Genomic DNA, 25421 nt, shown 5'->3' with positions numbered 1-25421 from the left:
ATACTTGCTTGGGCGTGAATTTATAATCCGAAGCGACCAACGAAGTTTGAAGGACTTGCTATCTCAAATTGTGCAGACACCGGACCAGCAGTTCTATATCCGCAAGTTAATGGGGTTCAAATTCAAAATCGAGTACAAGTCCGGTGCGTCTAACCGTGTGGCTGATGCCCTATCCCGCCGTGATATGGACTTGTCCCCAGAAGGCGAATATCTCGCCCTCTTCGTTCGCCCAACACCCACGCTGCTGGATACCATCCGCAGCGAAAATGGTACCCTGACCGAGCTCCTAGATTTGCACAAGGCAGTGGACGAGGCTGCTGCACCGGCGTATATCACAGCTGTAGACGAGCTTATTTATTTTAAGCATCGTATTTATGTTGGTCGCGATTCGATGGTTCGAGACTTAATCCTTGACGAATTCCATGCTTCGCCATCCGCGGGCCATCCTGGTGAACGTCGAACATTCGCCCGCATTGCAGGCGTGTTTTATTGGCGGGATATGAGGAGGGACGTGCGCGATTACGTTGCAGCTTGTCTCCCTTGCCAAGCCACTAAATATGTGCGTGATAAGCCAAATGGGCTCATACAACCTCTACCTATTCCCGACATGGTGTGGGAAGCGGCTTCAATGGACTTCATAGTGGGCTTACCTCCATCGAATGGGTACACGGCGGTAATGGTAGTGGTGGATCGTCTCTCCAAATATGCGCATTTCGGTGCCTTGAAACCGGGTTTTGATGCCCCTCGTGTGGCCCGCCTTTTCATCGACACTGTGGTCAAGCTGCATGGATTTCCAAAGAAGCTACTATCAGACCGTGATGCTATTTTCTTGAGCGATTTCTGGAAGGAGCTTGTCTCGCTGAGTGGTACCAAATTGCAATTCACCACAGCATATCATCCTCAAACAGATGGCCAATCCGAAGTGACCAATAGAGCTCTCGAACAATACCTGCGCGCCTTCGCTTATGATCGCCCGTCACGCTGGTTTCACCTTCTTCCATGGGCCGAATTGGCATTGAATTGCAGCTTAAATGTTAGCATTGGGATGTCGCCGTTCAAGGCTTTGTATGGGCGAGATCCTCCCAACCTCTTTGATACATATTCCAAGCCGTCCCACAACCAATCGGTCCACGAGCTCCTCACCGAGCGCGAGGAGATTTTGAAGTTGCTGAAATCCCGTATTGCTCATGCCCATGACCGCATGGCTGAGTTTGCTAACCGCCATCGTCGCGACATTGAATTTGCTGTTGGAGATAAGGTTTTGCTTCGTCTACAGCCATATCGCCAACATTCGGTGGCCAAACCCCTATCCACAAAGTTGGGTCGTCGATATTATGGTCCCTTTGAGATCCTCGAGAGAGTGGGCAAGGTGGCATATCGCCTAAACCTGCCTTTGGACAGTCGAGTGCATGACGTTTTCCACGTCTCATTATTGAAACCATTCATTCCATCATTTTCTCTAGGACCAATCGAGCAATGGCCGAGGCGGTTTCGGCGTGGCAGCCCGATGGATGCACCGATTAAGGCCACAGATTCACGCACGGTTTTGGTTGATGGTACGCCGCAAGATCAATGGCTGATATGGTGGGGGTCAGGGGTGGCATCAAACACGACTTGGGAGCCGGTGGATGTGATTAGAAAGCATTTCCCTGATATCCACCTTGAGGACAAGGCGGCTGCTATGGGAGGGGGAGTTGATAGGGACTCCGACCCAGATCAGCCGATGAATGGAGATACAACACAAGTCTCGGACGGCAAGGACAAAGAACAAGATGGAAGAGAAACTGAGGCCACAACAAAAAAGGAAAAGAGACAAAGTGACAGAGGGAAGAATCATGCAGAAGGTCCAGCCCAATTGGAACTCCAAAAACGAGTCACGAAGAAGCCCACAAAGTATAAAGATTTCATATCTCATTAGGAGATCTTTTCCATATATTTTGTTTCCTTATTTTATTACCTTTTATTTGCAAGAACGATTTGTTTAATATTTTGAGTCAATCTTCTCGGGTTTTCTTCTTGATTCTTTCCCGAGTCGTAAGTTGAATCAAGTAGGGGGAATTCTATAAATAATAGAATTCCCAATAGATCGAGTCATTGAGAATTGATTAATAAAAAGATCTTTTCTCTAAGAAAAACCCTCGTCTAGAATTCTAGTTTCCTGCTAGGATTTGTGCCTCCATAATTTCGTCCATATTCTGTTACTTTTTTCGTGTGCTCTACAACAATTGGGGAAGTTAAACCCTATCAGTGTGTGTGTGTGTGTGTGTAAATAATGGATAATTGCAAAAGTTTGGATTTTTTTACCCAACAGGAACGAGGGTTCAAATAAAGTGGCGGAATTATCTTATGTTCAATAATCCGTTGTCAGTTTTGTGCTGTTTTTTAATCTTGTTTAATTTGATTTTTGCTCAAAATAGAAATATCCTAATTTGAAAATATGATCATGGTAACTTGGTGGAATTTTAATTTGCTGTATTGAATCTGCTTGGTTTATGTGAAATGCAGGTACTTGTTAGAAATGGGAGTACTTTTGAGAGGCAGGATTAAGGGATAAGTAATGGTCAGTTTTTGTATTTCTACTTAGCTTTCTTGAAGTTTTTGTTGTTTATCTGATATTATAGTTGGAGAATGATTGTTTGATGTCTGAAGATGTTCAGGATTATGATCGGTGCCCAAAGATGTAGATGTAGTGCTAGCCAAAGAAATGAATGATCTGAGCCTTCCCCTTTCATTCCGAACCAATACAGAGGTATGCTTATGCAGTTCGTTATTTCTCTTTAGCATGTTAGTTTGGCGATGGAGTTGGAACTTTACTACTAGTAAACTGAAATTTCAGAGTTTATTGTTGCTTGATTAGGATTCTGAAAGTGTTTTAGTTGCTTCGCCAAATACATCATAATCTTTACTATGATGTTGATGTGCCATCATCTTTCACTGTTGACCTTAGCTTATTACATTTGGCTAGTGTGACTGAGTGTTGATGATCAAACGTATTATAAACGAACTGAAAAAATAGGTTTTTACATGGTACCTATTTCAAATGAAATGGCCTATGGAGGTCTAGTCCCTTCCTACTTTTGTGCCTTCTCCACCTTCTCTTGGTTACAACTTACATGTCAACTTTGTACTTTCTCCACCTTCTTTGTGTTTGTGAAATATGCCATCTGGCTACCTTATTTCCGGATGCTGTTGCTTCGCCTTTTCCTTTCATAAATATTTAGCAATGTTGTATCTTTTGGGGTAAATTTAATCTTAAGTAGTGAATATATCATCTCTTAGGATGTTATTATATTGCTTTTAAAGTTTTGAATTGGTTTTCATTAAAAGAAGTATGGTACAAACTTTTTCACACATTGAGATTTCCATATGGTGCCATGTCGAAAGATTTATATATTTTTGTTTGCGATGTCTGATGCAACGAGTGCTCGAGAAAGAACTAGAAGTAGAATTTAACAACAAAGTGCTGCATAGACAAACAACTACAGATTTCGCAATCTTGTCACTTTCTAAGCTATTGATCGTCAAAGTTCTTTTATCGTCCATGGACATCCCCAAAATATTTGAATAAGGAAATTGGATGTCTTATGCCGCACAGTTGTTTTGTGATAGGCGGTCTAGTGTGACGAGACATGAAAGTTATTCTTCATGAGATGCTTAAAGATCTCATTTTACACAAGGTAATTTAGCGTATTCTATAAGGAACATGTATATATGTACCTGCATTTAATCAACAAATTGAGTTTTCAGCATGTCGGCCTTTCTGTTTTGGGTTCTTGCAGGCTTACACCATGGAGTTGGAAGCAGAAGCTGCTAAACCAAAGGAGGAAAACGAACAATTGCAGAAGAATCAGGTTCGTAGCTTCACCTTCACCCCACAAATTTTGAATATAACATTTGATATACGGCAATGGTCACGGATGGTTCGTCTAAACTCCCTGCTGAGAATTGAATTTCTACTAGACGAAGCCAGCTCTTCCCATCAAGATCCATTCTTTGATATTGTCTTATGACTACTTTTCCCATCAGTACAAGTGTTTTATCATTTCATCCTTCCATTTCCTTATCAAAATCTTGGCTTTGTGCAATGGTCATGGAATGTTCGTTTCTGCTCCCTACTGATGCAATTTTCCAATTTTCCGAAAATTGAATTTTCACTAGACGAAGCCGGCTCATCCCATCAAGACTCATTCTTTGATATTTTCTTGAAACTACTTTTCCCAGTTTATCCTTTTTAGCATTGCTGATGGGAAGAGATAATGAACCCCATCGGAAACGAGCACCTTCATAACCTTTCTGCTTGTGTTGGCAGGCGCTGGAGATGGTGAAACAGCGAGTGGGGCGAAGAGGCAGTGCTTGAGAAGGACACAAACTGGGCCGTGGTAAGGGCCACGTGGAACGAGATACGTCTGTGTAAATAGTACATAGAATACGACGTGGTTCCTGTTGTTGTAGATGCTTCTTCGCCTTAGGATGCAGACCTCATGTTTCGATGAGTATAGTCGATTAGGTACAAAGATTGGTAGAGTGCTGTTCCCAACTCCCAAAGTGTTGTGTTTCTTGTGTTCGTATTCGTGTTCGTGTTTTAATTTTTTTATTTTTACTCTGTTTTAATTTTGTTATTTTTAAGTCCTTTTTTAACTTGTTTTATTCTTGTAAGCCGGTTGCATACTATACCATATCATCACTTATTAGATTTGGATCTAAAATAATCATTTATGTAATTTACCATATGGATACAGATTAATTGATAAGCTAATATAGCAATTCGTTCAGTCTTGCTTGATTTTTGATATTGGCTCAAAATCGAAAAACCAAAACTAAAAATATGATCTTGGTAAATTGATGGTATATCGATTTGCTATCTTGAACCTGTTCAGTTTAGCTATTTTGGGGTTGGAGATTGATTAAAGTCCATAATTAGTACTCTATTTTTACATGACAGAGGGAGTAGTATATTGGTGAGAATTCAATTGTTTAAGGTCATCTTTTCTGAAATGAACCAAAAATGACTTCCATGTAATATAAAACTGACATCCATATATTAGTTGTGTTATGCATTAAGATTGAACTATGTATATGTCACAATTTTATATAGTCAAAACCCAAATATATGTAGTTGCAATTATCTGGGCTACTAAGTGGTGAGAGAATAATTCCACTTTAAATTATTGTAGAAAGGCCAGGCAATGTGGTCCAACTGGAACCAATGAATATGAAAAATCATTAAGAGGGTCATTTGGATCATAGCATCAAACGAATGGACATGAATTTGTAATTTTATATAATTTTATAAAACATATGGCCCAAGTCGTTTACTTTTATAAATATTCATATAATTTTATAAAACATATGGATAATCGCCATGTGGCCCAAGTCGTTTACTTTTACAAAGTATAGTTTTTAAGCTTGAACAAATCTATTTTTGCTAACATAAACACACATTCTTCTCAAATTTCTCATTTGGCTATCAGAAGAAGAAAAGTAAACTATTGTTGTTTCATAATGGCAGAGGCATTTCTTCAACTCCTTCTTGACAATTTGAACTCCCTTATCAAGGAGGAGATCGGACTGATCTTGGGCGTCGATGATGAGATGAAGAAGCTCTGCAGCACTCTCACCACTATCCAAGCTGTGTTGGAGGATGCCGAAGACAAGCAAATCGAGAGCAAGCCAATTCGAGACTGGCTGCAGAAGCTCACCGCTCTTGCTTATGAGATTGATGACATTTTGGATGAGTGCAACACTCATGTCTCTAAACTCAACCACTCTCATTCCAAACTCATTCGCTATAGCCTCAAGAAATTATTGTATCGCCACAACATCGCAAGGAGGATGAAGCAGGTCAACGAGAAAGTGGAGGTTGTTGCTGCGGAGCGTGCTAAGTTTCATCTGCGTGAGTTCTCTCTTGATAGGCCAAGAGAAGTTGCTCTTGCCTCACGCGAGACGGCTTCCCTGTTGAACGAGCCCGATAAGATTCAAGGCAGAGAAGAAGATAAAGACAAAATTGTGAAGATTTTGGTGAATGATGTGAAGGAGAAACATGAGATGTCCGTGCTGCCAATCATCGGCGTTGGCGGCCTTGGGAAGACCACTCTTGCTCGACTAGTATTCAACGATCCCCTAGTGAAAGAGCACTTTGAAGTGAGGATTTGGGTTTGTGTTTCTGATAACTTTGAAATGAAGACTTTGGTGAAGGCCATGATTGAATCTACCACTAGAGGGAGTGGAAAAGTTTCAGATCTGCAGCACTTGGATGCTGCAGAGCGTCACCTCTGTGAGTTGCTGAGCAAAAAAAGATATTTGATCGTTATGGATGACGTTTGGAACGAGTACCAAGATAAATGGTTTGAGTTGAGGGACGTTTTATCATGTGGCTCAAGTGGCTCATCTGTCGTCGTCACCACACGCCAGAGGAATGTTGCTGATATAATGACTACACTGCCATGTCATTGGCTTGAGGGGTTGCCGGATGAGCATTGTTGGGCGCTGATGAGGCAACGTGCCTTCGGAGCAGGTGAAGAGGTGTCTCCACAGCTCAAAATAATTGGGAAACAGATCGTGAATAAATGTGCTGGTGTGCCCCTGGCTGCGACAACGCTTGGAGGAATCCTACGGTTTAAAAGGAGAGAAGAGGAATGGTTACATGTGAGAGACAATGATATATGGAAACTGTCGGCAGAAGAGAGTGTGATAATACCTGCTTTGAGACTGAGTTATCATCATCTTCCATTGGAGCTCAGGCAATGCTTTGCTTATTTTGCAGCCTTTCCTAAGGATCATTACATTAAAAAGAAAAAACTGATCCTTCTATGGATGGCTCATGGCTACATTTCATCAAAGGGGACTCTTCAAGTGGAAGATGTTGGAAATCAAATATGCAATGAGCTACTACTCAGATCTCTTCTACAAACTGATGTGGATTACATGAACAGGATTAGTATGCACGATCTCGTTCATGATCTGGCAGAGTCAATTATGGAGAACAAAGTTCCCGGAGTACAAAGTGAAAGAAATCTAGCAAATGCATCAACTATCCGCGAGGTAAATTTGCTACACAAAACTCTTGTATTTCCTAAATATTTTCAGCAAGATATGAACATCACTTCCATCTTGGAGTTCACAAGTTTAAGAGTGTTAAATGCCCCTCGTAGCACAATACAGGATTTGCCTCCTTCCATCGGTAATCTTAAACATTTGCGATCCTTGGATTTGTCTAATTCTGAAATGCAAGCTCTCCCCAACTCGTTATGTACTCTTTGGAACTTGCAAATCCTCAACTTGGATGACTGTGTTAGGCTTGAGGCTTTACCTAAGAAGCTCACATCCTTACGTAATCTTCGACATCTATGTTTGTGGAACTGCAAGTCATTGTGTGAGATGCCATCTAAAATTAGAGAGTTAAATGGCCTGAAAACGTTGAGTATGTTTGTTGTGGGTCTCAAGAGAGATAACCAACTTGAGGAACTGGAATGCTTGAACATCAGTGGAAGGCTTCAGATTAGGCATCTGGAGAGAGTAAAAGACCATATGGATGCTAAGAAAGCAAAGATTGCTGAGAAAAACAATCTTCGTAATTTGAGATTGTCGTGGGAAAGAAATGCTTTATCCAAGCTAGTCGAGGAAGTTGATGAAAGGGTGTTTGAAGCACTTGAACCTCACCCCAATCTTGAACGTCTTTATATACAAGGCTTCAGTGGTAGATATCTTCCACGTTGGATGGAAAACTCAACGCAGAGAAAAATAGTTGAGATTAATATAACTGATTGCGAAAATATTAGGCGTTTTCCAAAACTGGGAGAGTTGCCCCATCTTGAGAATCTGTTTTTAACGAATATGGGGGTGGAGTATATTATTGAAGAAGAAGAAGTTGGGAGTGGGCACCCAGTACCGATACAGTTCGTGGCTCTGAAACAACTGTTTTTAACTGATCTCCCAAATCTTAAGGGACTGTCAAAAGAGCAACAGAGTAGTAAAGAAGCATTCCCAAATCTGGAATGCCTAAGTATCAAGCGTTGCTCTTCATTTGTATTGCCATCAATCTCGTCCCTTGAAAAGTTGAAGTATCTAGGATGTAGAAGCTCAGACTTGGCTTTATTATCTGAGCACGACATTCCTAGTAAGCTGTCAATTGAGGTTGAAGAGAACCTGACTTGTTTCCCAATAGAAGCGCTGAAAAAGTTTAGTAAGTTGCGGTCACTGACAATTAATAATGCAAAAGAGATCTCTTGGACAAGAGAAGGTCTGGAATCCTTAAAAGAGCTTACATGTTTATGGCTAGAGAGTTGTCGGACAATGAGATGTTTACCAGAAGGGATGTTGCGGCACCTTACTGCTTTGGAGTACCTCACCATATGGAAGTGCCCAGAATTACTAGAGTTGCCAGAGGATATTAAATACCTCCATAATCTTCAGTACCTCCTGTTACAGTATCTTCCCAAGATAACGCGCTTGCCTCAAGCCTTTCAGCACCTCACTAATCTACAACTAGATGATCTTCCTGAGCTGGAATCACTCCCAGATCAGCTACCATCTCTCTATGGACTCGCTGTTATGAACTGCCCAAAGGTTGTATCAATTCCAGCTCTGCCAAATCTGAAACAGCTAACAGTCCGTTGTTGCCCACAACTGGAAAGGCGATGTCAGAGAGGAAGTGGAGAGGATTGGCACAAGATTGCCCACGTTCGCAGCATTTATATTTCTCCAAATTAACTCAGCTATTTTTTGTTGATTTTATGTAAAAAAAATCGAGCTTAACTATGATTTCAGTAATTTGTGTCATTCTTCAAGATTAAGAAGATGTACCAAAAATAGCATTGGAGAAAGATTACAAAGATGGTTAGTAATTGTATTTCAATGTATTCTTCTTTATTTGTTATTTTTATACAGTACAATAACTCGTCTTCTTGTTTATTTCTTTATGTTTCATAGTGTTGGAGGAACTTTGAAAAGTTGGCATTGTGGCAGGGGGCGAAGTAGTACATCTTTGAGTGTGCATTGTCAAATGCAAGTGTCTTAGAATATGTGGCTGAATTCCTGTTTTGCTTAACTTTTTTAAATATATTTTGGCAAGATTTTTTTTGTGTGCTCGTAGTTAGAGATTTGCCGTTATTCTGTTGAGTTATCTTCTATTAGATCTTGTTTCTACTTATCTATTTCGTTACTATCATAGGGGTATTGAGTTCGGTAGAATAATATATTTTGTTGCCAACATTTGAAATTCAATCGAGTCATACAATGTTGATGTTATGTTGTTCCCTTCAGTTCTAGTTTCAGTAGACATGTTCATATTCTCCACTACATATTATTACGATGACATGGCACCCTTAGAGCTTGTATCTTCACTTGAATTTTAAGCCCAGAAATCGATTGCTTAGCTCGACTCCTCATTTCTCTTACATGCTTCCCTTGCTCGTAGAGGTCAAAAGATTTTGAGAGCTTCTTGCCTGTTTTGCTAAGAGTGAGATGTGAAGTAAAATGAGGACAGATATGGGAATTAAATAGTGGTGTGTAGCCGATGGAGTAGGAGAAAAGGATGGTGATTCTGAAAGATTATTGTTGCTCTCCATCATCGAAGATTCAACAGACCAGTGGCGGATCCATAACCTGAAAATGGAAGAGGCGAAAAATCATGACTAGATATGTTCACATGTCATCATGGTTCATTGTCAACCATAGCTATTGCCTTTGGCTAGTGTAGCGAGTGTTGGTGTTGTAACATAGACCAGATATGACATGCCTAGTGGAAAAGGGAAGGGGTCGATAAAGTGCGATCAACAAAATCCTATTTAGATTCGAGTGTCGATGTTGTAGGTAGGTAGCCCTGTTTGTGTGCTTAATACTTTCAAAATGCTAGACCAATCTCTTGAACAAGGGGATTCACTGATGATTTCTGATGCATGTGCCAGCCGAGTCTCGTCATCCTCCTGCAAAGGTGCGAAGTTAGAACCTCCATACGACTCCACGTTTTCCTTTCCTTTTTCCTCCATACGTCGTCGCCCCTACCTTCGTTTTTTTCCGACAAATTAGCATTTACGTATGCTCCTGAATACTCGAATGCCATATATAAATATCACAACAAACATTTATTTTACTCTAAGTATACTTAAATTCAAAAGATTTTTCTTCACCTATTTATTCTTGAGGGTCAATTTGTTCAACTCTCTATAGTCGATACACATTCTCATTGACCCGTCTTTCTTCTTAACGAAGAGCACCGGTACGCCCCATGGCGAAACACTGGGCCTAACGAAACCTAAGTCCATGAGCTCTTGCAGTTGAATCTTTAATTCCTCTAACTCCTTAGGTGCCATGCGGTACGGCGCCTTCGATATAGGTGCGGCTCCAGGTTCAAGATCGATCGTAAATTCTAACTGCCTATCTGGCGGCGGTCCAGGTAACTCCTCGGGAAAAACGTCGGGAAAATCTAGTACGACAGCAACGTCTTCAAGCCTCGATTCTTCCTTCTCTTCTCCGTGGAGATAGACAAGGTAGGTCGGGCGTCCTTTCCTCAACATGGCGGTGGCTTGTAACGCAGAGACTACAACGATTCGTCGGTTCATCGAGATTCCGTGGTACACGGCGGGTTCCGTACCCGGGGCTTGTAGGGTTATCTGTCGCTTCTTACAACTAATCGTCGCAAAGTTCGCAGTTAACTAATCCATTCCTAAGATTACGTCAACGTCTCTCATCGCCATAACTCGCAGGTCGTGAGCAACTAACTTAAGTTCTCCTAGTACGATTTCTACGTTCAAGCAAAACCGAGAGATCTCTATCATTCCTCCTATTGGTGAGGACACCATCAATCTATGTTCGGACTTCCTAGTAGGCAAGCTTAAGGTATGCACACATAACTCAGAGATGAACGAATGAGATGCCCCCGTGTCGAACAAAACAACAATAGGGGTATCAAGGATTTCGCCTATACCTGCTAAATTTCCACCATCGGGCTTCCCTTGCTCGATCTTGGGCTGCTTCTGACTTATAGCATACGCTCTAGTCGGGGCGGGAAGTCTTGGGCGGACAGGCTGTTGCAGCCGCAGTGGTTGATCCCGGTTTGCTCCTGAGCTCGTAGGTGGCGCCCTCGGCTGCTGACGGAAACCCTGATGGTTCTGCCTCGACCCGTTTCCCACATTCTTGCTCGGGCACTCCCTCGAGAAATGACCGTTCCCTCCACAGTTGAAGCACCTAGTCGGGTTCGGTCCTCTACACTTCCCGAAATGGTACCTGGCGCAAACGTTACACTGAGGTGGTCTGGCACGGGGGTCGTTCCTTGGATTGAACGAAGTCTGTCCTCCTCCGTACGGCGGCCTGTTCTGAGTGGGGCGGTATGGCTTGTTGTCATAGAGAATCCTACTCTCCTCCCATCTCCTCTTATCATGGTTAGGACGTGGCGGGGGTAATGTCATGGCGGTGTTCCCCGCGCTCCTCTCCTTTGGCATTGCTGCCTCTACATCGAGTGCGAGGACTAGCGCCTCGGCGTACGTAAGGGTTCCACGGACTGCCAATGCCATCCTAATCTCGTGCCTAAGACCCTCACGAAACTTGTCAGCCAGCTTCTCATGGGTATCGGTCTGTTCTGGCAGCGGGTCATGTAACAAAGTGCACGGTCATACTCGGTTACGGACAGGCGTCCTTTGGTGAGGTTGTGAAACTCGGTGGCTTTTGTCTTGCGGTAGCTCTTGGGTACGTACTTGTCGTAAACCTCAGTCTTGAATTCTTCCCAAGTTATCTCGTCTATGCGATCCTGGGGCATGGTCTTTAACTTAGTGTCCCACCAGAAATCGGCGGACCCGGTCAGCTGATGCGTCACACAGATCATCTTCTCCGCATCGTTGCACACTAAGGTCTTGAAGATGCGTTCTAAGGCACGTATCCAAGTTTCAGCTTTTGCAGGTTCACCCATCTCGTCGAAGGTAGGAGGCTTTTGGTCAAGGAAAAGCTTCACGACTTCCCTGTCTACTCGTGGAGGTGGTGGTGGTGACGACGGTCTTGGTTGCGTCACACTTTCTTCTACCGAAGCCTGGGAGGTAGGTTCCTCGTTCCTCACGTTGCGTCTAGGCGGCATTCTGATTTATCACACTCGAATTGTTAGCGTACTTAAATTCTCAAGATAGTGATAGGGTACTTTGAAAGGAAGAAAAGATTTTTTTTTTTTTTTTTTTTATTTCATTCACAAGCAGGGTCTAAAGGAAGACCATACAATAGCAGTTGTAAGGAAATAGAGAACATAATAAGGTTGCACCATCAGGTGGAAAACACTTGGAAGATAATAAAACGAGCAAGTATGTTCATGCAATAAGGATAGAAAAGAGTGAAGACGGCTTCATTGCCATAGTAGAACGAAAGGTACGAATTCCCCATTAAATCTCAAAAGTGATCCCAAAAGGTCTTGGTACAATGAATGGAAAAGAGCGATATAATCGCGGAAGAAAATAACAACATAAAAAGAAGTTCTAGAAATTGAAAACGTGGGGAAAAGAAAACAAAATTTCTCTTCGGGCACTAGACATCTCCGCCCTCGTCCTCTTCGGGTTCTCCCGACTCTCCGACACTCTCCGCGTTCGAATTCTCTCCTCTGTCGAACGATCCCATCTCCTCGTCCTTCCTCTTGTTGCTTAGGGGCGAAGGAATCGAAGTAAGCATCTCTTCGGCCTCTCTTATGATCCTTCGAGGGGCCGAAACGCGCATCCTAATAGTCCTTCTACGGGGAACACGAGCAACGTGCGGCTCCTCATCATCGCGATACTTCATCTGACGTGCTGTTCCTGGCGAGTACCTTTGCGTTGGCGGATGGAGTGGAGGTCCTACTGGGGTTTGGTGCCCCTTGCACAGCGGAAGACTTGTACAAATAAATAAACTAGACACGGATCTATTTGACCGATTATGCGATTAATCAATTCACATGTTAAACAGATAATTGCATGCTAGAACGCAAATAATTCATGCTTAAAGAAAGTAAATCCTAAACATGAATTCTACGGTTTAGAGTTACCGATTTGATTCTCCAAAGAATCGATAATTGCTTGCGCCTTCTCCACGTGATGATCTTCAATACTAGACCACGGATCTTCTCTCTGGTTCCCGAAAATTTCAAGTATGAAAATTGTCTGTCTCCTTTATTCTCCTATTTATATTAAGTTCCTTTTGGGCCCAGACAGGGATCTATGGAAGGTTTTGGATATGGGCTCGCCCAATTAGCTTTTTACTAATTAAATTGAACCCACAATTTAATACAGGCTTATATTGGAATATTACGAGCAACCACTACAGAAGTAATATTGCACTCCCCATCCAAATCCGAAATTATAAGTAATCCGGGTTTCCATTATTTATATTATATATTTCCCGCGCTTAAGATATAAATGTCCATTAATTAATTAATGTCTGCTATGGACTTAATTAATTAACATCTTATTAATTCCAAGAGTGGACTTAGCAAGAAACACTTATTTATTATTCATAGAGTAATAAAACTCCAACTGGCCAGTTTTCCGAATAATAAAACCTTGTTCAAGCTCCTCTTGAGGACATTATCAAACGAGACTCACCTCGCGCACGATTCAACATAATAGCAATCCTAGCACCGCTAGATATTAATCACCACTACCCAATATATCAGGATTATTGGGTTGCGAAAAACCCGCACCATTTGATAAGTCAAAGTAGTGCATAATCAATACCGTATGCTCAATGCTAACGTATGTAGATTAAGAAATAGTATTTTATCAAGACTTAGTCTTTCAGTAGATAGCATAAAGACACGTCTTGCTGTTAGATCCATTCAGTGCTATACCACACCAACGTCATCTTATTTTAGTAAGGCTTAGAAATAATTGGACTGACATTGCAACCTTTCACGATAGGCAGTCTAAGCCTATCTGGGTTGTGAAATTCTTCTTTTTCTTTTGCAAAGCATTGCATAGAATCGACTGTGTTACCTTAAAGTGGACGACGCCCACAACCAGTCTACTAAGCAAAAGACTTAGACTTTGTTTGCTTCTTATACATTCAAATGTTTATAAAACATCTTCTAAATGCACAAGCAAACACAATGTAATAATATACTGATTCTATTCGTGCGAAACTGCTCGAATAATACTGAATCGGGTTAAAAGTGGATTATAGAGTTTTACGTATACAAGCAAGATTCTATTAGAGCGAAACTTGCTCGAAACATGCTTTTCAGTATACCTAACCTAACAATCTCCCACTTATACTCAAAACATGCTTTCGAGTATACCCACTGCCAAAAACTCTCCCACTTATACACAAAGCAGGTATTGGGACTAGATATATCGAACCACCATTCATTACACATCATGTGTGAACATGTTGCCACAAAGGCGTTTTATATGAAAAATCTGCTTGGTTGTTCTCTGATCATATCTTTTCCACCATAATGTCTTTGTTGCGTACTTGATCTTTAATTAATTTCATCTCTCTATGTGATTGCTTAGCTTTATTAGCTCGTGTGTCCCTTGAGTTAGCCTTCACTAGAGTCATACTTCAAATGTAATACTCATAGGCATACTCAAACTTACGATTAAAGCTATTAGGAAGATACTCCTAAGGTAAACACATATTCAGAGGATGACTTACTCGATCACTGATTAGTCATAAAACTAAGTCAGTGTAACCCCAAGGACATTACATGAATGACTGGTAAACTAGAATATAGCAATTAGTCTTTCTCAAGCACTATGGTATACTCTTTACCTCAATCAAAGTCCTTTACCATGGTTAATATGATATACGCTTTTCATGCATAAGCACAACTAATATCAAACTTAGTACACATTATAGCATACATGAGACAACTATCTCCGAAACTAGTCTCATAATTCTTGATCTCACTAAGCGTCAAACGACACTTGACTAGAGACAAGACAATTCCATCTTGAAAGGTATAAGCCTTTTCATGGAATATCTAATGCTAAAATGTTCCAAGCAATGTGTAGATATAGGATTCCTAAGAGAATCTCAACATTCTTTCTAGCAATCTTAAAAGGACTTAGATGCTAAGAATGTAATTAGTTTCTCTTAAATCCTTTATCTAGCAATCTAGCAGACAACCGGTTTCCTACGTCAGATGTCAATCTTAGTTCTTTGCAACTTTTGTAGATTTCATCATCGTAGAGTGCCAATAATACCATATTTAATGCACTTTCAACTTCCTTGTGCTTACAGCACTGCTATGGGCAAAAGTCAAATTCCAAATATTTGACAATTTTAATAAAACACATATACTCTGATTTAGATGTTTGCCTAAGACCACGAAGATCTATATTAGCTTCCAATCATGCGTTTCTTGCCCTTAATTACATATCCATTAGAATGTTCTAGTAGATGATTTCCTCAAGACTTCTATTTATAGAAGGCTGTCTTGACAATCATAATACATACATTCTAATTTATGTAAGTTCTAATAGACAATAGGATCAAATAAATCCTAGCACAACGATAGCGAGAAGATAATTCTCTTTGGGCATAACCCATTGTCACTGTCTAGCAATTTGAGATCCACATTTACACTTGCAAAGATACTTGCTCCCACTGACTGACACAGCTTGTAGGTAGCATTGCAATTCTTGTAAAATATGTTGTCTATCATAGATTGTAATATGGAATCTATCACCTTTTCAAAGATGATTATCCAAATTAACCAATACTACATTGTAGTTAAAGGGATTATGTTCAAGTTAATCTATGACTGAGTCTTACGACACTCTCAGACCCATGAACTTGTTGTGTTCCAGTGGAACGCTCCCACTACGACATAGTTCTTACAATCTTAGGTACTGAAATTGATTTTATTAGTGCAAAAGTTTCTAATTGTATGACTTCTTGGTAATGTGGAAAATCTGATATCTCTCTCTTTATTTTGAGAGTTATCACGCTGTTAGGCTTGTAGTTCATCTCTTGATCTTTATACAAGAATTATATCTTTGAAGATTACAGAACTTATAACCTTACATCATTTGGGACAAACCTTAAAACATGCCTCAGTACACAACTCCAATTTCTTGGACACTTTTCCAACACGTGTTGGAACAACATTACACCTGAGATGTGCTAGACTAGAGACACTCTAGTCTACAACTCGTGTTTTATAGAAGGTACTGATGTTGGTAGTTTCTTTAATGTTTATCCCATCAATGATAAGATTTTAATGAGTACAACTCATTACTTAATCAAACTTGTCTTAGAAAGACTTCGATTCCTTCTTACATAACTATCCCATTCATTAGATGAATGTTTAGATTCGTTAATGGAGATTAGACTCCCACTACTGATCATAACTCTTTGCTCGTCTCCTTATGGTGTAAACCATTGAGACTTGCTAGTCTTTCTATGTTGCACTTCTATAAGTATTCTGAATCTCTTGAAAAATCAAATGATTCTAACTCATAGTGCATCAAACAGACTTTCTCAACTCTCAAGCTATTTAACGAAATGTTAAAATCTTGATAGTCTAGATCAGTTCGAACAATTGCTAAGTATTTTCTTGGCCGTAAGACTAAGAGTCATAAATACTTTATCATTCAATGATTAAGAAGTTGATGTGTTGTTGAATACTCAACCTTGTCGCACTTATATTATTTTAATACTATGATGCCTTAAGCATCAACCATAAAACAATAGTTGAGCATTAATAGCTCCCACTGCAACAAAAGCCTAACTGGATCAAGATCTCTTACTTAGAAGTTGCATTGTCATGTAAGTCATTGTCCTTCTATAAAATAGGTCAATCCAACTCACAAAGCATCTTTTCTCGCTTTAAACAAACTTTGATGACAATTCAGGCTGTCCCATTTCCATATCTAGTCTTTTGTTCAAATGAACTAGGACTTAAGAAAAATGCAGCCTTTATGAATTCGCCATCCATCATGTTACTTTCCTCTAACAGTAATATAACGACTATTAATCTGAAGATTTTCTACTTTTCAGTTAAACCTTCTTGTAGTCAATTCTTATTATTTTAGGCGATGACTTGTGTGTCAGAAACTATTTGAGTGATCAAAAGATCCTCAAAACATTCTGTCACTATAGGATATTCCAATCGAATCATCTTGACAGATTCTATTGATATCCATCTTTCATCGTCATTAACCAAGACTTGTCGTGCTACTTAAAGGAAAATAACTTGACCTTATTCCTCAAAGAACTTGTCAAGTACATGCATAATGCATTCTTGAACATTCTTCGTGGAATTATGTCGAGGAATTGGAGGACATGAATCATTGAGTATAAACTCCAAGCTTTCAGTGATGAGAATCTTATCCATTTTCGTTTCCAGTCTACTTAGTTTAGGCATTCGAGTTTACTTTCTTTAAGGATCGGTGACAAATATTAAATGACATAATGAAGATTTGGCAAATAAACTTATTATCACATACTCATGCTCAATACATAATCGCAAATAACCACAAAACAATTATGTATCTTGCAACTGTAAAATTAAAATTTTGTACCCTCAAGCAGAGGTCAATACGCATTAAAATTTTAGCATTTTTACTGGTCACAACACCGACGAATAGTCCAGAGACCGCAGCAGGGCATGGCCGCCAAATGTTGCCTAAGCTCAACCATCAGATTTAGCATTACAGAATCTTGTTTCTACAACACACTCCCATAACAATGCTCATGTGCTGATAACAAAACCAAACTATCTCATAAATTCTGTTTGAACTTCTGAAACTTGTAATTTCTTAGGATTATTGTCCCCACAGCATGGGTGGCGATAATATCAGAAACTACTTTCTAGTTCATACTATTTATATTTGAGAAGTCTGTGCCCTTATGAACTTGCTATTTCTTAGGATTATTGTCCCCACAGCATGGGTGGCGATAATATTAGAAACTAGCTTCATAAATTTGCAAACCAACCGATGGAGACCGTATACAACGCACTTGTTGTAATCATCACTTAGATATTTTTATATGGTTTTTGCATAATTATCACATAAGCAGATAAAGCAGATAATCCACTTGAAATAGATAAACACCAAATAAACAGATAAATCCATTTAAGCATGGCATTTAAACACACATGATAATTATCGAAAATTATTTAATCTAGTCAAGGGAGAATCAATTAAATAATTAAGTTTTATCTTGGATAATAATTATCCAAATTCATTTAGGATTTATCAAGATAGTGTTAACTATCTAAATCCATTTAGGATTATTCTAGATTTTATTTTGATAAAATCAAATCCTTCAATTCAAGATAACGTTGATTAAGGATTATCATTATTTAAATCACACTAGGATATTACTAGATAGAAACAATTCCATCATAATCCATAAGATAAAAATAAAATCCTATCAACTAAGATTTATACAAATCTTAATACTATTTAGAATAGACATCTAGAATATATCAAACATTGCTTAGGATTTCTTAGACAAACAAATTTATCTAAATCCAATTAAATAAGGATTTTCTTATATATCATTAACATCCTAATCTATCTAGGATATATATCCAAAAGATAAGGATTACTTGGATTAATACTTATTTTAATTCATCTAAAATTTGTCTTAATAGAATTAAATCTATTCAAATCCATAGGATAAAATAAATTAATATAAATGTTTATCCTAATTCATCTAGGATTTATCTTGGATTAAATCCATATAAATCCATAGAATACGATAATATTATATTATAATTATTCAAATCTATCCAAAATTTATCTAGGAACAAATCCATATAAATCTATAAGATAAGAATAAAATATTATATTATTATTATCCAAATCCATCTAGAAATTATCTATGAATAAATTCATATAAATTCACAGGATAAGAATAAATTAATATTATCATTATCTAAATCCAACTAGGATTTGTATAGGGATAAGTCCACATTAATCCATAGGATATAAATAAAAATTAGATTGTCATTATCCAAATTTAACTAGGATTCACCTAGGAATTAAATCCCTACAAATCCATAAAATAAGGATAAAATCTATAATTAATCCATGATTTAATACAAAATCAAATCTTATATAATATATAAAATCCACAAAAGATATATTCAAATCTTATTTCCAAATTAATCTTGATTTCTTTCCAAAATTGAATCTAAGGATTTGGAAACCCTAATCAAATTTGGAAACAATCTTAGCCGAACCATGCTCGGCTACACCGCACGAGTCCGGGCAGCCGCCTTCGGAGGCTCCCACTCGCACTGCCGGACTTCCCTTACCGTCGCTGCTGTTGCTGCGTCGTCGTCGCTACTGTGACGTCGCCTACGCAGCGCTGCAACTCGCTGCGCGCGGAGCTCCCACTGCTCCGCAGGCGCTGCATGTTCACCGCAGCCGCTGTCACAACAGCCCGCTGCCCAGCGACGTGTTGGACGATCGCCAACTGCTGCTTCCTCTCCGGCGCTGCTGCGTTTCTGCTCGTCGCTGCTGCGACGTCGCCTTTGCAGCCTCTGCGACAACAGCTTCCTCCGAGCCCGGAAACTGCCCATGAAGGGCTCCCACTCGTAAAACTGTCGCCGCCGGAAACCTGCTGTCTTGCATCGTCGCTGCCGCTGCTGTTCCCTCCGTCGCTCGAAGGCGTCGGAGCCAGCTTGAACGAAACTATCCAGCCTATCGAACTGCCCAACGTCACAGCTTGGCCAGTCTGGCAGAACGCCCAAGCCGCGCTGATCGCGAGCTGCTCAACGTCTTGAAGGCGTCGAAGCTGGAGTTTGTAGCGTCATTCAAAGGAGAACGATTTCATGGCGTGAAACTCACGTTGTGAAAGAATTTGAATCCAATTTGATTAATAATCAAATTCAACACTCCACGTGATTATCATTACTTGAAAGAATTTCTTTCATTTAATTCAATTAAAAGAAACAGTAATGAAACAAAATTATATACAGTTTAATCAAACTCACGTAAATATGATAAACATGTAGCTATGTAATTTTCTTGATGCATTCAAGCAATTCACATAACATGAAATTAATCCACATAATCAGAGCCAAAAATTGGCTCTGATACCAATTGCTGGGGTTTGGTGCCCCTTGCACAGCGGAAGACTTGTACAAATAAATAAACTAGACACGGATCTATTTGACCGATTATGCGATTAATCAATTCACATGTTAAACAGATAATTGCATGCTAGAACGCAAATAATTCATGCTTAAAGAAAGTAAATCCTAAACATGAATTACGGTTTAGAGTTACCGATTTGATTCTCCAAAGAATCGACGATTGCTTGCGCCTTCTCCACGTGATGATCTTCAATACTAGACCACGGATCTTCTCTCTGGTTCCCGAACTGTATTCCAATATCAGTGTGGGCTGATCTTATCAAAATACTAGGACTCGAATAAAGAAGACAGAAGAAATCCTTTTGGGAAAAGGAGTAGAAATCGAAATCTCCTTCAGCTGGGGGGCCGAAAATTTCGAAAATTTCAAGTATGAAAATTGTCTGTCTCCTTTATTCTCCTATTTATATTAAGTTCCTTTTGGGCCCAGACAGGGATCTATGGAATGTTTTGGATATGGGCTCGCCCAATTAGTTTTTAACTAATTAAATTGAACCCACAATTTAATACAAGCTTATATTGGAATATTACGAGCAGCCACTACAGAAGTAATATTGCACTCCCCATCCAAATCCGAAATTATAAGTAATCCGGGTTTCCATTATTTATATTATATATTTCCCGCGCTTAAGATATAAATGTCCATTAATTAATTAATGTCTGCTATGGACTTAATTAATTAACATCTTATTAATTCCAAGAGTGGACTTAGCAAGAAACACTTATTTATTATTCATAGAGTAATAAAACTCCAACTGGCCAGTTTTCCGAATAATAAAACCTTGTTCAAGCTCCTCTTGAGGACATTATCAAACGAGACTCACCTCGCGCACGATTCAACATAATAGCAATCCTAGCACCGCTAGATATTAATCACCACTACCCAATATATCAGGATTATTGGGTTGCGAAAAACCCGCACCATTTGATAAGTCAAAGTAGTGCATAATTAATACCGTATGCTCAATGCTAACGTATGTAGATTAAGAAATAGTATTTTATCAAGACCTAGTCTTTCAGTAGATAGCATAAAGACACGTCTTGCTGTTAGATCCATTCAGTGCTATACCACACCAACGTCATCTTATTTCAGTAAGGCTTAGAAATAATCGGACTGACATTGCAACCTTTCACGATAGGTAGTCTAAGCCTATCTGGGTTGTGAAATTCTTCTTTTTCTTTTGCAAAGCATTGCATAGAACTGACTGTGTTACCTTAAAGTGGACGACGCCCACAACCAGTCTACTAAGCAAAAGACTTAGACTTTGTTTGCTTCTTATACATTCAAATGTTTATAAAACATCTTCTAAATGCACAAGCAAACACAATGTAATAATATACTGATTCTATTCGTGCGAAACTGCTCGAATAATACTGAATCGGGTTAAAAGTGGATTATAGAGTTTTACGTATACAAGCAAGATTCTATTAGAGCGAAACTTGCTCGAAACATGCTTTTCAGTATACCTAACCTAACAGGTCCGTCAACGGCGGCAGACATGGCCGGAAGTAAAACTCCTATTAGGCCGACGAAGACTCCTCGAGGCGTGTATTTGGGCGGGCTAAACCAAGTGTAGGATACTGAGGCTTGAGCGGTCCACTCGCTCCAAGGGGAAGGCAGTATATGGATAAGTCGCATGATTCCCTCGTGTTGAGTAGTCCCGTACGCGTAGGCGTCCAGCCAATGACCATAGAAGTCGGTAACGAAGTTCAGAAGGAACTGCTCTCCGTCCCATTCCAGCTCTCTATAGCGCTCCACTGGAAAGTTCCTATTCTTAGCGTAACGGCGACGCATAAGGGCGTGATAGGGTTGAACCATCTACAAAAAGGGGAAAGGAACAAGTCAGCACCGTCACAAAGGTGGAAAAGAGTGGAAAGTGCGTGATCTCAAATGGTGCTGTGAAAGTGTATAAAAGTCAAAAGGTGATGGTACAAGGGTAACGTCGCGTCCAAGGTTCCCGTTCTTAGATAACTAATTGCGCGTTTTCCATTTGCGTTTCATCGAATTCCCACATACACTAACGGCCTTATACTAGTCACTCTACGTTTCTATTGTTGGTACAAGCGTTGTGATCGTAGCTAAAGCATGCTAGGTCCAAAAGTCCAAGTCTAAGCATAGCAATATTTCAACTCAGTTTCACGTGATCACATTCGCATTTCACAAATTTTCACAAGTTCTCATGTAACATTCAACAAATCATTCAACAAGCATCGCTTCGCATTCATAATATTTCTAGCATATAAAGCATGCTTTTCACAAGTTCTCATATTCAACAAATCATCATTCAGAAAGCGTCACTTCCCATTCACAATATTTCCAAAAGCATCAAGTTTCAAGCACAAGTCACAAAATATCTAGTACCTCTTTCTTTGCGGTTGGACGAGACGAGTTGCGGTGTTGAGCCTTTCACATTTAGTTCATTTACACAAAAGATTTCATGGACTACCTAAAGTTTGAAAAGACTCTTGGGTCCAGAGCGGAAAGAACTGAGGCTCTGATACCAACTGTAACAGCCCGCCCTCCTAGGTTATAATAAATGCGGCGGCTGCTACCCAAAACCGACTCTAGAGAAGTAAACATAGGCTAGGGTTTCATTTAAAGTGTACTGACCAAAACAATTGGAAGAAATATCAGAGTATTTAATGCAACAACTTAACCTAGAAGTTTAAAGGAAAGAAGACATCATAAATGACGATCAAAATATCTTAAGAGTACGACATAATATCCAAGACAAAGTCAAAAGAAAAAGGCTAAGGCCTCAAACGAAGGCAAGATGCAAATATTCCAAAAAGAAATTCTAAAGTGTATCATAATTCAGCGGAAAACGACCAAGAGAAAGTATAGCTATGTATGAAGACACAACTACGCTTGAAGTTCAACATATCCATATTAATTAATTAATCTGCTCAACACCCGCCACCGCTCGTCATCATTCAACCTGCACATAAGGAAAACACATGCAGGGCTGAGTATTTTGAAATACTCAGTGAGCTCGTTGCCAAAACATTTTATAAGTTATGCCACCCTTACTAAGTGAACTCGAGTTTTAAGCAGTTATAAGAGATATATCACGAGTATCACAAAATATATTTTCCATAGACTGGCCAGTCAAAATAACTCCCCATGTTCCTCATCAAAATAACAATCACAATCATTCCATGGTGCGACGAAAGTGTGGCCACACTTTTCGCCCACGAGACCGGCCGACTAGCAAGGACGGCTCCCGATCCCCTAGTGTACACAGTCTGGTAGGGTTTGCGGCCCGTACTCAGACCCGAATTCGTATAATCACATCCATAACCATATAGCCCAATGGAGCGAACTCACAAACTAGGCATCAGGCGCACAATATCACAAATAAACAAACATAGGCATGACATAACAGTTAAACCACCCTTATAACACCAATCAATATTTTTGACAAAATAAAAGAGAGTTTTAAGAGTAAAGCCCACCTCGACTGCTTAGTTTTCAAGTAGTTTCGCTTTTCCGTTATCCGGCTTCGCAACCAAAGTTTCACCTTTTAATCACATAGGCACATATCACAAATTAGGTTCAATACTACTCTTACTCATGCATGTCTCATTACTTTTCCCTCTTCCCAACGATTTATTTTATCATTACTAATTTATCAAGATCATGTTTATCACACAAGATTATTTAACCATCAAACACACACCATACAAACACTACACACACACACGTCGCATACACACACACACGCCACACACACACATACACGGCACACACACACACATGTTCCCACATCCCTTTATATCCCTCTTTCACTCAACCAAGATGCATGAGGGTTCAAGAAGACCGATTAATCGGTTAGAAGAAGAAAAAGAAGAAGTAGAAGAAGAATAAGAATAACTCTTAAACCAAAATACCTTTTAGAGCAAAACGATCGGTAGAAAACAAGTATTAGCCTTGATTCTTCAAAGTTCTTGGATTAAACTTCAATTCTTCTCCAAAAGATAGCAAAATATTGGAGAGTAGAAGAAGAAAATTTGAGAGAGTGGGGAATGGTGGGGGCCGAAAATTTGGGGTCTAGGGTTGGGGTCTTCTCTTATTTATAGTGCTCAACAAGATCTTTAGGTAATTAGAATAGAATATTTGGTAAGATCTCATTCTCCATAATTAAATAAATAAATATTGTGAAGTAGGGAAGAAGAATTAACAAAAATAGACTCTAAGGCAATATCTCCAAATTTTCGAAAATTAGGCTTCTAGGATGGCCAAGATTTTGTTTTGGTATATTTTACGGAGTAGAATAAAATATCACAGAGCAAAATAAAAATAAGAATTCTCCCAATTTGGAGTGAAAAGTGGCGCCTCCTATGCCTTTTAAATAAGGCATGGATTTTAAGTATTGACTAGAATAAAGTAAGACAAGATCTCTTGAGATATGGAAAGATTTGGTAGAATATTTAAATTCTAAGTATGGAAGGAAATCAAATAAGGGATCAATTAAATAAGCAAAATAATATTTCCTTCCCTACATGGGTGATTTTCGAAAATCACCTAGAAAAATAAGGGGCTCGATTTTCCTCCTTTAAAATAAGGAAATAATTGGCTCTTGGATTTTAATTTGGATAAATATCCCACTGATTAAATCAATTCCGGAAGAAATAGAATTTCTCTTCAAAGGGGGTCTAGGGTTCGAAAATTACAAGAATTGGGTGGCAAGTATTTATGAAAATTTTCTCTAATATTCTCACTCACCCTTAGATAATTAATTTGCCACATAATCTCATAATTCAAGAAATCACACGCCACGTCACATAGTCATCAAATTTGACTTTTCAAACTTCCCGGTCAACGAAACTCATGCAATAAATTCATTTATCAAATAATTCATATCTTCCACGTCATCAATAATTAATTCTAGGGCTCTAAATTAGGGTTCGGAAATTCGGAATGTTACATGAAATGTGTGTAATGGGTGTAAAATGTGAAGCATTGGCGAAATGTGTATAGTGTGTGAAAGTGTGTGCAGTGAGTGAATGTGTGGAAGTGTGGGTATTGTCTAGTGTATAGAATGTGAAGTGTGTATAGTGTGCATGAAATGTGTGTAATGTCGTTCCAACACATATTCCTTCCACGAGAAATCATCTGGATTTCACCACATGAATAGAACATCTTTTGTTTCCAACATTTGAAATTCCATCTCAGGTTTTTCTGCCTGAGTCATAGCCCTTGAGGGTTAATCGGTGTCAACATTGAAGTATTGGTGCTAGCAGTGAAGGATCCTATTCAGTACGAATGATTCATGTAAAATGGTTCTATGCTTCGAAGGATAGTGAAAGGCTTTGCTTTAAAGTCGAGTCATCAAGATGTAGGTGGATTTGTTTCATATTGTAA

The 25421-nt window shown here is 39.4% G+C and overlaps 1 pseudogene across 1 annotated transcript; it reads left to right on the top strand.

Moving 5' to 3' along the window:
- Window positions 1-5424: 5424 nt before the first annotated feature.
- On the top strand, window positions 5425-9210 carry LOC148932899 (disease resistance protein RGA2 pseudogene; annotated as a pseudogene). Its single transcript, XR_016135077.1, has 2 exons — window positions 5425-8835; window positions 8929-9210. The product of XR_016135077.1 is annotated as a disease resistance protein RGA2 pseudogene (transcript).
- The last annotated feature ends 16211 nt before the right edge of the window (window positions 9211-25421 follow it).

Source organism: Salvia hispanica, chromosome 2 (assembly GCF_029641045.1).
Source record: "Salvia hispanica isolate PSC_SH4W2 chromosome 2, Shi_PSC_v1, whole genome shotgun sequence".
Classification (NCBI taxonomy): domain Eukaryota; kingdom Viridiplantae; phylum Streptophyta; class Magnoliopsida; order Lamiales; family Lamiaceae; genus Salvia; species Salvia hispanica.
Note: the sequence above shows the minus strand (reverse complement) of the source record. Positions and strands in the feature narration are given on the sequence as shown.